General features: G+C 38.4%; 1 pseudogene; it reads left to right on the plus strand.

Moving 5' to 3' along the window:
* The first annotated feature begins 11,966 nt into the window (after positions 1-11,966).
* On the plus strand, positions 11,967-12,643 carry LOC149264623 (heat shock 70 kDa protein pseudogene; annotated as a pseudogene).
* The last annotated feature ends 1,785 nt before the right edge of the window (positions 12,644-14,428 follow it).

Consider the following 14,428-nt stretch of genomic DNA (forward strand, 5'->3'; position numbering starts at 1 on the left):
AATTTATCAAAGTGTTTTAAATCCCAAATCCTAAACCATAAACCCTATCCCTAAACACTAAGAATTTTATAGCATTTTAACAAGAGTTTTGTAGCTTTTATTTAAGTTTTTATTAAAATAATTTACTAAAGTTTTATAAACCCTAAACCCAAAACCCTAAAGCCTAAGCATTTTATGATATATTAAAAATAATTTTGTAACTTTTATTTAAGTGTTTATTAAAATAATTTACTAAGGTGTTATAAAACCTAAACCCTAAACAGTAAACCCCAAACCCTAAACCCTAAACCCTAATGATTTATTAAAATTTTAAATAGTGTTTTGTAACATTTTTAGGTGTTATTAAAAGCACTTAATAAACATTTATAAACCCTAAACCCTAAGCACTTTATAACATTTTTAAAAGCATTTTGTAACTTTTATTTAAGTGTTTATTAAAAAATTTACTAAATCGTTATAAACCTTCAACCATATGCCCTAAAACCTAAACCCTAAACCCCAAGCCTTAAACCCTAAACCATAAACCTTAAGAATTTTATAACACCTTGAGAAGAATTTTGTAACTTGTATTTAAGTGTTTATTAAAATAATTTACTAAAATGTTATAAACCCTAAACCCTAAACATTAAACCCTAAACCCCAAACCCCAAACCCTAAACCCTAAAACCCAAGCAATTTATGATCTATTAAAAATAATTTTGTAACTTTTATTTAAGTGCTTATTAAAAGAATTTACTAAGGTGTTATAAAACACAAACCCTAAACCCCAAATCCCAAACCTAAGAATTTTGTAATTTTTTTTAAGTGTTTATTAAAAGCATTTAATAAAGTGTTATAACCCTAAACCCTAAACCCTAAGAATTTTATAACCCTACATCGTAAACCCTAAAGCCTAAGCATTTATTAAAAATAATTTTGTAACATTTATTTAAGTGTTTATCAAAATAATTTACTAATGTGTTATAAAACCTAAACCCTAAACCCTAAACCCCAAAGCCTAAACCCTAAGCATTTTATAACGTTTTTAAAAGCCTTTTGTAACATTTATTTAAGTGTTTATTAAAAGGATTTGCTAAATTGCTACAAGCCTTAAACGAGACACCCTAAAACCTAAACCCTAAGCCCTCAACCCCAAGCCATAAACCCTACACCCTAAACCTTAAGAATTTTATAACACTTTGAGAAGAATTTTGTAACTTTTATTTAAGTGTTTAATAAAATAATTTACTAAAGTGTTATAAATACTAAACCATAAACACAAAATCATAAACCCTAAACACAAAAACATAAACCCTAAACCCCAAAACGTAAATCCCAAACCCCAAACCCTAAACCGTAAACCCTAGTCCCTAACCATTTTATTTAAGTGTTTATTAAAAGAATTTACTAAAATGTTGTAGACCCTAAACACTAATCCCTAAAACTAAACCCAAACCCCAAAACTTAAACCCTAAACCCTAAACCCTAAACCTTAAATCCCAAACTGTAAACCCTAAGCCCTAATCATTTTATAACATTTTAAAAAGTATTTTGAAACTTTTATTTAAGTGTTTATTGAAATCATTTACTAAAGTCTTATAAACCCTAAAACCTAACCTCTAAAGCCCAAATCGTAAACCCTAAATCATAAGCCCTAAGCCATAAACACTAAACCTTAAACCCTAAACCCCAAACCGTGAACATTAAACTCTAAACCTAAGCATTTTCTAACATTTTAGAAAGCAATTTGTAATTTTTATTTAAGTGTTTATTAAAAGAATTTACTGAAGTGTTATAAACCCTCAACCCTAAACTGTAAACCACAAACCCTAAACACTAAACACTAAACCCTAATAATTTTATAACATTTTAAAAAACACATTGTAACTTCTATTTAAGCGTTTATTAAAATCATTTACTAAAGTGTTATAAACCATAAACCCTAAACCCTAAACTCTAAACACCAAACCCCAAACCATAAACCCTAAACTCTAAACCCTAAGCATTTTATAACATCTTAAAAAAATTTCTAACTTTTATTTAAGTGTTGATTAAGAGGATTTACTAAAGTCTTATGAACCCTAGACTCTTAACCCTAAACCCTAGACTCTTAACCCTCACCTTTTGGCTAGCCTTTTTCTTTGTTGCTTGAAATATACTATGAAAGAGATTCGGGTAGGAAACCAACCATCCTGATTGTCAGTAACTGCCTGAAGTGTGAAACCCTCTATAACATCATTTCATTTCAATCTCATATGGAAAAATATTTTATTTATTAAAATTTATTTATGCACATCACATTTTCCATTTCTGACCTTCAAGCCGGGTCGCATAATTTGTAAAATAAATTTATTAGGAAAAATAAAAATAAAAAAGAAAATTTTACAAGTTTTTACAAGAAGTATTCTACAAACTTCTGAGACCACCATTGGAATTGATTCCCTCTATGAAGGTATCGACCTCTATACCACCATTACTAGGGCTAGATTTCAAGAGTTGAAAATGTATTTGTTCAAGAAGTGCATGGAACCTATTGAGAAAAATTTGCATGATGCGAAGGTGGACGAACACTCAATCCATTATGCGTTTCTCTTTCAAGGTTCTACTATACCCAAGGTTCAGTCCTTGTCGTATAAAACCACCATTACTAGGGCTAGATTTCAAGAGTTGAAAATGGATTTGTTCAAGAAGTGCATGGAGCCTACTGAGAAACATTTGCATGATGTGAAGGTGGATAAACACTAAATCCATTATGTGGTTCTTTTTCAAGGTTCTACTATATCCAAGGTTTATTCCTTGTTGTAGAAATTCTTTAATGGCAAGGAGATTTTCAAAAGCGTTAACCCTAATGAGAGTGTTGCATTCAAAGTTGTTGTGAAAGCACTCTACTATTTTGAGTGGAGAGTGTTGTGGGGAAAAGTATCCGACTCGGAATGACCCTATCCCTACTCTAAGGGCGATAGTTCCTTAGCAACAACTGAAAGTAAAGCTTTGATATTTTCCTTTATGAAAGTACAGAGAAGGAAGAAAAGATTAACCAACCGGTATCTTTCGCTTTTGTCGATCTTGTCTTCTCTCTTCGTCCCTTGCTCCCAGCTCCTTGTTCCCTTGCCGGCCCAGCTACACAAAGATCCTGCACAAACAAGAGAGGGAAACTACAAGAAACATGTACTCATAACTGATGCATGGATTAGAGTGAATCAGATATACAAGTAAATACAATACATCAATGCAATACAAGTATATAGGAGAACATTCAAAGCTTTATTGATAGAAGTAAAAGGTTCTGAGAAGGTTACAACCATCAATGGCTCCAATCCAGCAGCACCTCCGCAGTAGCAAGAAATCTCCTCTTCACCTCTATAAAAGCAATCACCCAATAGCTCTAACTGTAAACCAACAACACTTCCTTGCTTTGCACAAAATTCCAGCCTCCTTAGACCTCATGAGAGAGCTCTATATATAGGAGATTTGGAGAAAGGATGAGTCAGCTTGAGGCTGGCTTCAAGCTGACTAGTGTCCTCTCCCTCTTCAGTTATACTTCAGTTCTTCAGTCCACTTGGAGATCCTTGCTTCCACTTGGAGTTTAAGAACCTCTTACTCATCACTGGGCGAATTCCCTAATCCAAGTGTCATTTTGGAAGCTTCCTGGGCATTGACAACTTGAGAAATGAGCCTGCCACTTGTCCAAACACGTTCAGCGCAGGTAGCTAGTGTTGGAGTTGACATTCAGCGCAGGTAGCCAGTGTAGCAGTTGACATTCAGTGCAGGTAGCCAGTGTAGCAGTTGACATTCAGTGCAGGTAGCCAGTGTAGCAGTTGACATGATCCATAATTTGCTTGTTTTTTAGTGTTTTCAGGTGGAGAACTGATTTGAAGTGCTGTGGTTTGCTGACCTTGTTCCTCTAGGGGTAAGAACAACATGTTTAGGGACTTTGGATCCCTTTGATTATGGACATTTCATGCTCCATGCTGCGAGGCACAAAAATGTCTATAACAGTTGCCCCCTAAAGTATGAGGTCATTTATCGGGTGAAATGCTTTATCCAGAGGATCCGAAGTTCATTCAAGTGCTGAGAGGTGCCCTGTAATACAATACAATACAATACATTATTTTTCATTCTGTTTTCATGATCTAGCTGAGGCGGGCATTCCCATGCTCAGCTTTATAAATACATTTTGGTACATAGAACAGACGATCGTCTGATGATAGACAGATAATTCTCTGCTGAAATTATCATCCTTTGAATAGGATGATCATCTGATGCAATGATGTACATGACAAATGCTTTTATATTTCCTGAATACATATCGCAGCCCGGATGGATGAAACTAGATCCGGGGTCTTCGAACTCATTCGATCTTCACTCTAAGTACAAGTCGATCCATGTGAGAATTTCGCTGAAGTCGAACATGGAAAGACATCGCTTGATTACCAGTCAATGATGAAAAACCGTTAACAAGCGCGAGAGGAATCACCGATAATGATAATGACCCTCAAGGTACTGCAGTACAATTCGCGTGGCGTGAATAAAGGACTTGGCGTCGAACGCCACGCAAAATCTTCTGGTCGAAGGTCATTGATGTATACCTGTCGCCGGAAGTGAGAAACTTGCCATTGAGGCATGCAAGCTTCAAAGTACTGATGGGGTTGTTCCTAGATCAACTTCTTGGATAATGAGCTGAAGTCGACAAGAAGCGATCCGTCAAAGGAGGGCCTTAATGAATCCCACATCAATGACACGGAACGGAGCTAATGATTTTAGTGGAGGTGAAAACAAACTGTGACATATGATTCAGGGTGGCGATCATGAATGGATGAAGGATAATGTATGGCAGTGGATGGGACACGGTTGACACTTTCAGAATGACCTCTCTTGAACATATAACGACACTGATGCGATGGATCGGTAGCATTACCCCAAAATGTGGATGGTTTGGCGAAGACCATGGTGATGAGTCCGGTGAATGAAACAACCCAACCCGATGTGGTACGGAAGAAAAGTGTCATGTTCAAGAGCGACTTGCTACCATTAAGCTTTGATGTTCTCCCAATTTTTCCCCAGTCATTTCTGACCAGTACCTCTTTATTTTTGTCAAGCTTGAGGAGGATAACATATGCTTGTTCTATAACCTGCCCTTCGGGCAAGCCCATCGCTATGATTTAACGAGCTTAGCGATAGGGAAACTCGTTCTCGTCTAAAGACAAGTTTGTCGCTATTTAATCATTTTAACGAGTCTAACGACAAGGAAAACTCGGTCCTTTTCATTTTTAGAGAGTCTGAAAAGGCATGAAAAGTTAACTCCAAAATTCCTTTTTCGTCATCTAATCCCTTAAGTCCGAAAAAGTATAAAACAATACAGAAGGGATGAATTTTCGGTTGCTTTAACGAGCCGAACAAAACAAGCGCTCGATCTTTTTGTGCAATAATCCCTCAGGTCCAAAAAGATTAAAATCTAGAGGAGGGATAGCTTTCCGGTAGCTTTAACGAGCTGGAAGGCCAAAACTCGGCAAACGTTTCATATTTTACGAGTCAGTGAAAAGAGCTCAAGGAAGACTCGTCTTTTGAGGAACGAGTGATGAACAGGGATAGCAGCAGATTCCAGGTACAGGTTGGAATTCTCCAATCACGGCAGCGTCACAAGGATGGCTAAGCCAAATCACTCTTCGCAGCTGTTCCTCAAAATGGGTAAACAAACATATGGAGGTGAACGATTGGCCAAATGAACGGATGGAGGTGATGGCATATAAACACGACCAAGGGCTTTTAATATGGCTTTCAAAGGTTACATTTCTCGAGGTTGTTTACCGGTTCATTTTTTCTGGATGAGCTTGAACTGCTAGGGAAAGATTGCTCACAATTTACGTTTATTTTTTAACGAGCATGAACTTCTGCACAAAAACTGCTCGATTCTTTTGCATGCCCCCAGCATCATAATGACGCATGTCAAAGGAGGGTGCCCCCCAAGCTTCATTGCATTCATCTTGGTGGTTGGAATGAAGGTTTACCTCGGGGATTTGTTTCATTTTTGAATGAGGTTGACACAAGATTAGAACCGTCCTCAGGACTCCTTATTTCATTTTTTAACGAGGTTGACATGAGTTAGGAACTATCCTCGAAGCCGACAAAATATTTAGGAATCTTCCGAATCCAACCAGAAGATTGGATTAGATTTCATTTTGTAGGTTTCCAATGTGGCCACTCCCGCCAGATTACTTGGAGGTGGTAGGGTGAAAGTACCCATTAAGGCAGGGTCTTTTAGGAGACCTATTCCGATATTTTGAAGCAAATGATTCCTTCCATGGATCATTGGAATGCTTCCTGTAACTTGTGAACTGTTGGGGAGAAAAGTTTGTTGGTCAACGATTGTAATTCCTTCTTGGAAGGGAAATGCAATCTTCCTGAAGTAGGTCGACACAACCGCGGCCATGGCATAGATCCAGGGCCTTCCTAGTAGGATGTTGTAATCGAGGTTTCCATCAATTACTTCAACATCAATTCCTACTGTTTTGCCCCCCAGTTCAACTTGCAAGTTACTTAAAATCCCGTATGGAGTGTATGATCGTCCATCAAATGCTTTTAACGTCGTTGACGATTTCGACAAGGGTGGTGAGCCTAAATCTTTCCAGCAACTCATCGACATAAGACATGTAGATGCCCCCTCATCAATAATTGTTCGATGAACAGTTTTGTTGAGGGCTTTCACTTGAATAAGGAAAGCTAGTTGAGCTGGTAACTGAGGGTCATATCCTTTATGATCAAAGGCCACAAGATTGGAATCCATTGGGCCAATCCCACCTATTGCTGATAATAAAGTTTGCTCTTGGGAGGGGCAATTTTGTGGTACTTCAAGTGTCGACATAGTGGACGGCGATTGGGCCAGGTCCTTTACTATATTATAATTCTGTGCTCCTTTGGCATGAGGATTAAATGTCGATTTGTGTACTACTCCCTTTGGCGACTTTATCATTGGCTCAGGAACGATGGGTGGCACAACTTCGGTCAAAGTTGTTGTTGAACTACTAGGTCGTTCATTAACCTTGTTGTTCGACAGCTTTGGATTCCCGTAATCTTTACTCTTTGTCAAAGCATTATTCTGTTGCTTCGAGGTAGACAACATAAGCACTTGGGATCCGGAAGCATTTTGATTAGCAACCAGATTTTGACTTGGATTAGGAAACGGATCAGTCAATACTGCTGGGGTTTTTGAACTCTTGAAGAGTTTCTTAACTTCAGCTATATGTGGACAATATTTCGTCCAATGATCCTCATCGCATATATGACACCCTGCCGGGGGTTTCCTTTTTCTTCCTGTCTTTTTCTTCTTGCCCCCTAGTTGCTTCAGTTTTTTGCCCTTGTCGGTCGACATGGCATTTACTTCTGAGGCAAGAAGTTTTTCATTTGCATTTTGACTGTAAATTTTGTTCTTGCCAATCACGTCATCGCCGGCGTGAGAGTCATTGTTTGATTTAGGAGGAGGAGGAATTGAGAATTCCGGTCTAGGGGCGTCAGGTATTTTGTCGTAGAGCGTGCTAGACTGAGTATAAACCAAGTCTAGATATTGCGCACGAGCTATAACTTGCTCTTCTGTTACGACTCCCCCCTTGGCCACATCTTCCGTTATGGCCGGAAGTAATGACTTTATAAACCATTCAGCTAATAGCTGATCGGGAACATATGTTTTTACCATCCTACGACGACGTCGCCATTCATGTATATGATCAGATATATGAGTGGTCGTTGTCTGTTTGAAGTTGGTAAGGAGTTCTGTTCCCGTTTCATACCTTATCGGTAATTGAAAATGGGTTAAAAAGGTTGTAGCTAAGGTACTGAAGTTATCGAACGAAGCTCTAGGCAATTCAATATACCATTTTGCCGCTGGACCCGTTAACGTCCTCTGAAAATGGCGAAGTCTTATCGAATCATCATTCAGGGTGTTTGATGAACACCATAGATGGAATGTCATCACGTGATTCAACGGATCTTCACCAGGATTTCCATTAAATTTAGGAATGTCTGATGGAAGTTTGTGTGGAATCGCTGGCCACCAAGGGGCATAAGCAATTGGATCATTCGTCAGCCGGTTTAGATCTGGTAATTCTAGAGTTGCTACAAAGGGCAACTGTTGATTCAGGTTAGGCGAAGCATATCCAGGATAAGATGGAATCGCCTGAGCAGTGGGTCTTTGCATACCAGCATATTGTTGGCAACTTTGACAAGGTTGATGGGTATAACCATTATAGTATGGTTGCCCATTACTTACAAAGACTTGTTGCTCAGGTCCTTGATATGATTGCTGGGATTGCAGTTGTTGAGTTCTAACCAGCTCTGGTTGTTGGACCATTTGCTGATGCCCAATATTAGATGATTGACCAAGATGAGGAGTCACAGTACTTGTTTGATCCTGAGTCACTCCAGATAAGGAGGCACTGACCTGAGGTTGCGATTGAGATGTCGAGACAAGAGGCTGTTGTATGGCAACCTGAGAAACTTGGGGTTGACATACAGTAGGCAGCGCTTGTACTTGCGACGCAATCACCATACCAGGTATAGTGGCAACATTCGACACAGGGCGGACTGGTTGCATAGAATATACAACTCCTGGTTGTTGAGGCAGTATTGGTACCCAACCGCTGGATGTAATTCCAGTTTGACCTGAACTTTGTTGTGAACTCACGGATGGGCATCCTCCCGGAGGAGGTAATGAAAGGGCATACTGCCCCCCATATGGTATCAATCCGGAACTCAAGGGGATCGATTGCCCAGATTGACCTCCAAATGGATCAATTTGGCGAGTTTCAACATAAGAAATACCAGATGATAATCCGGATGAAGAAATAGGAACTAACCATGTCGTTGTCCCTGATTGGACTCCGGCTTGTTGTTGACAATTTGCCGGGACAGATGGTATACCAGTGAACATCGTTGGAGTAGCAGCAGGAGGCTCTGCTGCAGCTGTGTCGGACGACACAGTCCTAGATGTCGACGGTTGTTCAGACATATCTAGTCTATCCAAAAGATTTCTTAGCGATTCTACAGGAACTTCCACTTGTGGTGGACTAACTTCGAAGATCAACGAGGGAAGGGTGATGATTATTCCGCTTAAAATAAATTTTATAACGACGCTTTAGACACAGCTTTGCTTTTTCATGTTTTAAGAGTCGAGAAAAAGCTAAAGATGACTCTAGTCGCCTTCGATGTATTAACGAGCCCGAAGTGACAAATCCTCGGCTGGACTTTTTCAGTTATAGAGTTTGAAAAAGACCAAAAGAAACTGCTCTGGAGATCTAGGCAGAGGGTGTGCCAAACCTTTCGCGAAACCACAGAATACGTTTTACGGTACGGGTGGTCGATCTTCGTGAATGCTGTGTTCACTGCATCGCGATCAGTAGTGCGGCCGACGCGGCTTCCTAAGGATAAAGGATAAATGCCTATAGGGGTCTCCCAATATACGCGACGGTACGCGGGAGCACAAGTCCGTATTAGTGCTATCGTCCCTCAGGAGGAATCACCCACCTTCGTAGAGATCGACAGTCACTACGTTTAACGACGCCGGAACACGTCTCTACCTAGACCTATATTGTGAGCGTTATGTTACAAAGCGTTGTTATGTAAATTGGATTTATTTTAATGTTGATCTTGCTTATCAGTTTGCCTTTAAGGATCACCACGAGATGTATATAACAAATTCCTGAATGCAGTCTAAGATGAGAAGCAAACTTTTCAATCTTTCAACTTTGAAAATCCTAACTACTGAGGGGAGAGAAAAACATTATCTTTCCACACAGAGCACAAAGCACAAACTAATGCACTTTCCCCTAGATCAATCACGCAAACTTATCAAAAAATGCAAATGCAAGATGCATGTATTTCTTTTCTTTATCCTTAATGTTGATGTAAGACAAAAAGGAAACTGTTGTATAACTTTGAATCTAATTTCAAGCGAAAGTAAACAAGCTTGTCCAAAATCAAAAGAGACCTTAAGATCGACTTGTTTAGACACTGGAAATGTATAGATTCAAACCACAAAATGAAAAACAAACAAACTCAAACAGCCATGAACAGTAATAAAACTAGCTCTTAAGATCACGACGACACTTTTACAGTTCAAGATCTAAGAGGCCACAGCTATACTGGTTTGCTTTTCACAATGGGAAACTGTAACTGAAACAAGAACAATCACAGTTTCATCACACAACTGAGGCAGAATAATGTCAAGGAAAGTTGGTTTACAGCAAGTACAAATGACAAGCAATCAGCAGCAAAATAACAGTGAAAACAGGGCCAAGACTCAGTAGGAAACCTCAGCAAGACAGTGGCTAACTGGTCCAGCGCAGGCTCTGGTCTGTCAAACTGACTTTCAGCGCAGTTCCCGAAGGGAGTACCTGCGCTGAAATGCAGACTGCCTTTGGACAGCCTGCACTGAGACATGAGAGTTGCGTTTACAAGGATTTCCGGGTCATAAAAAGCTCAAAAATTCACTGTTTTTGCTGAAATAAAAAGCTATAGGTCAAGTACAAGCTAAGGGATGATCAAGAGGATGAAAAGCTATCACAAAGAGTACAAGAGTCTTTTGTAGATCAGCTCTTCAAATCATGAATCTGCTCAGAAAATGAGCAAGAGTAGCAGCCCCTCTACTTCGCTTTTGATATAGTCAAAAGCTTTTCGATTTGGTACTCTTTTCTTCAGGAAATGAATAGCAAAGATACTACAAATACAATCAAACGGATACGTTCCCCAGTGGAGTCGCCAGTTTGTTGTGGGGAAAAGTATCCGACTCGGAATGACCCTATCCCTACTCTAAGGGCGATAGTTCCTTAGCAACAACTGAAAGTAAAGCTTTGATATTTTCCTTTATGAAAGTACAGAGAAGGAAGAAAAGATTAACCAACCGGTATCTTTCGCTTTTGTCGATCTTGTCTTCTCTCTTCGTCCCTTGCTCCCAGCTCCTTGTTCCCTTGCCGGCCCAGCTACACAAAGATCCTGCACAAACAAGAGAGGGAAACTACAAGAAACATGTACTCATAACTGATGCATGGATTAGAGTGAATCAGATATACAAGTAAATACAATACATCAATGCAATACAAGTATATAGGAGAACATTCAAAGCTTTATTGATAGAAGTAAAAGGTTCTGAGAAGGTTACAACCATCAATGGCTCCAATCCAGCAGCACCTCCCCAGCAGCAAGAAATCTCCTCTTCACCTCTATAAAAGCAATCACCCAATAGCTCTAACTGTAAACCAACAGCACTTCCTTGCTTTGCACAAAATTCCAGCCTCCTTAGACCTCATGAGAGAGCTCTATATATAGGAGATTTGGAGAAAGGATGAGTCAGCTTGAGGCTGGCTTCAAGCTGACTAGTGTCCTCTCCCTCTTCAGTTATACTTCAGTTCTTGAGTCCACTTGGAGATCCTTGCTTCCACTTGGAGTTTAAGAACCTCTTACTCATCACTGGGCGAATTCCCTGATCCAAGTGTCATTTTGGAAGCTTCCTGGGCATTGACACCTTGAGAAATGAGCCTGCCACTTGTCCAAACACGTTCAGCGCAGGTAGCTAGTGTTGGAGTTGACATTCAGCGCAGGTAGCCAGTGTAGCAGTTGACATTCAGTGCAGGTAGCCAGTGTAGCAGTTGACATTCAGTGCAGGTAGCCAGTGTAGCAGTTGACATGATCCAGAATTTGCTTGTTTTTGAGTGTTTTCAGGTGGAGAACTGATTTGAAGTGCTGTGGTTTGCTGAACTTGTTCCTCTAGGGGTAAGAACAACATTTTTAGGGACTTTGGATCCCTTTGATTATGGACATTTCATGCTCCATGCTGCGAGGCACAAAAATGTCTATAACAGAGAGGGAAATGAGAAAGTGAAATGCCTATTTCTTGTTGATGTTACTGCCCTTTCACTAGCATGCCAAACTGCAAGTGGGATTATGTCAATTCTCATCTCAAGGAACATTAATATCCCCACCAATAAGGATAAAGGATTATGGCAATTCTCATCTCGAGGAACATTAATATCCCCACCAAGAAGGATAGAACATTTTCTACTTACTTAGACAACTAGCCTAGTGTGTTGATTGTAGTGTATGAGGGTGAGTGAACTAGAGCCAAGGACCCCCCTTTCATTAGGGTTTTAAGCTGCAAGTGGGATTATGACAATTCTCATCTCAAGGAACATTTCTTGGATAAAATATTTTCTACTTAGACAACTAGCCTAGTATGTTGATTGAAGTGTATGAGGGTGAGTGAACTCGAGCCAAAGACAATGACTTGTTGGGTAAATTTAAAATTTTGTTTACCCCTTGATCCGAAAGGAGTTACCCAAATCATTGTGTGCTTTGATATTGATGCCAGTGGTATTCAAAATGTCTTTGTTGTGGACAAAACCACTAGTCAAAAAAGTAAAATCACCATTACAAATTAAAATTGTTGATTAAGGAGGAAATAAAGAAGATGGTTCGTGATTATGATATGTACAAGGCTAAAGATGAAGAACACAAGGATAAGTTAGAGGTGAGGAGCTCCTTGGAGATGTATATTTACAGCATTAGGAACATCATTTGAGATGATAATATTACAACAAATTTAGATTCATTTGATAAGAAGAGGCTTTTGGATGTGCCTTTGAATAGACTACTAGTAGTTGGATGTCAACCAGCTTGAAAATGTTGATGACTCTGATGGAGGAGGAATGAAATGGAGACCAATTCCAATCCTATCAAAGCCAAGATATAGATAGGTGTTATTGCTAATATTCCTGGTGGAGCATATGGAGTTGTGGGCTCTCCTGATGAGGGTTGTTCCACTAGTACATAAGAAAGGCCAAAATTTGAGGAAGTTGATGTAACACCCTTGGGAAAAGGATTAAATGACTTGTTTTTATTTCTTTATTATTAATTAGGGAAATTGAAAAAACATGTGATGAATATTATAATGAAAATACCATTTGACAAGAGGAAATTAGGAATTTTTTTAATATATAATTTTCTTAGGAAAAGGTGAATGGCTAAATGACAGATTAAACCCTAACTATAAGGGGGAAAATTGTTGAAGTTGGTTTTCTCTAGTGAGGGGGGAATAAAACAAAGAAATCATCCTTTTGTTACTTTCTTTTGGGAGAGAAATAGAAAAAGACAAACTATTGACCACAATTTATGTTTTTTGATGGCTGGAGAAAAGGCCATAGCGTGAGTTTTATGAAAAGAACTATGCGAGATGAAGACAATTCATGGTAAATACCAATGGAGAGAAAGAATGGTGGAATATAGATAATTTAGCAGGATACTGCTTAGGGTTCATGAGGTGCAAAGTTAAAGAACAAATCTACAAAGTTACTTTTTTTCCTGACAGTTAGAAGATAGCTTGAGGGGAACTAATGAATGCTTGGTTCAAGGTTGGGTGGAACATGAAGGCCATAGCCTCTTCCTGAAAGGACTCAGATAAGTGTAGGGTAATTTTCTAAAAGTAGGAGTAACTGTGAATGTCTTTATTATGTGAATGAAAGTTGTTATATGGCTAATTTGGTATTTTGCAAAGAAATTTGTATGCATAACAAATAATGGTTGTACTATATATGCATTTGTTGTTGATTACAAAAGAGGTATGATTCATAAAAAAAGGTTAGTGATTCTGACATAAAAATGATAACTAGAAGAGATTGAATATGTTTTTTATGAATTGATATATTATATTATCATGATGTGAGATTTTACTGATGATAGTGTTTGTAGGAAAGAATCACAACTTTCACAGAGAATGGAGTGATTGTTTTAAACTAACTTATTTTGCTGCAATCAAAAGATGAATTATAACTAGTACTATTGCAGGTGATGAGGCTATTATGTATACTTGTTGTTCCATGTAGAGACAAAGATCATACAATGCAGTTTACAACTGTAACTTGTTGTGGGAAACAACCATGCCATGAAAGCACTTAGATAAAAAAACTACGCGATAATGTGATTGAGAAACATGATAGTATGTTTAATGTAATAGCCTTTGGTTAACTATGCTTGAATCAAATATTATGTTTCTTTTGTAAAAATTCTATAGTGGACAAGGGATGACTCTTTTGTTTCCATTAAGCAAAGGGTGAACTCCTTCACAAAATGTTAAATAAAATAAATGTTTGTTGGTTTTTGCCTTCATGGTTCCGAGGATATATTAGTGTTCATTTATGTGCTTTAATTTTCTATTATCTTGATGATATTTCTGCTTTTCATGATGTTGGAAATACATCATTCAAAATGTTATTAACAAGCCTACTTTAATGAACAATGTTAACGATGGAAAGTTATAGAAGAAAACATTATGTTAACAAGTTGCATTAATGGATTTTACATAATGAGATTTGCTATTCTTTTTCCAAGGTTGCTTTACTTAATGATCATGATTATAATATTTGATTATCAGTTAAAGAGTACGTGATAAGTTATTTTGGAATATTAC

Source organism: Pinus tabuliformis, chromosome 6 (assembly GCF_031772625.1).
Source record: "Pinus tabuliformis cultivar Carrire ecotype Pingquan chromosome 6, CPIR1, whole genome shotgun sequence".
NCBI classification, from domain to species: domain Eukaryota; kingdom Viridiplantae; phylum Streptophyta; class Pinopsida; order Pinales; family Pinaceae; genus Pinus; species Pinus tabuliformis.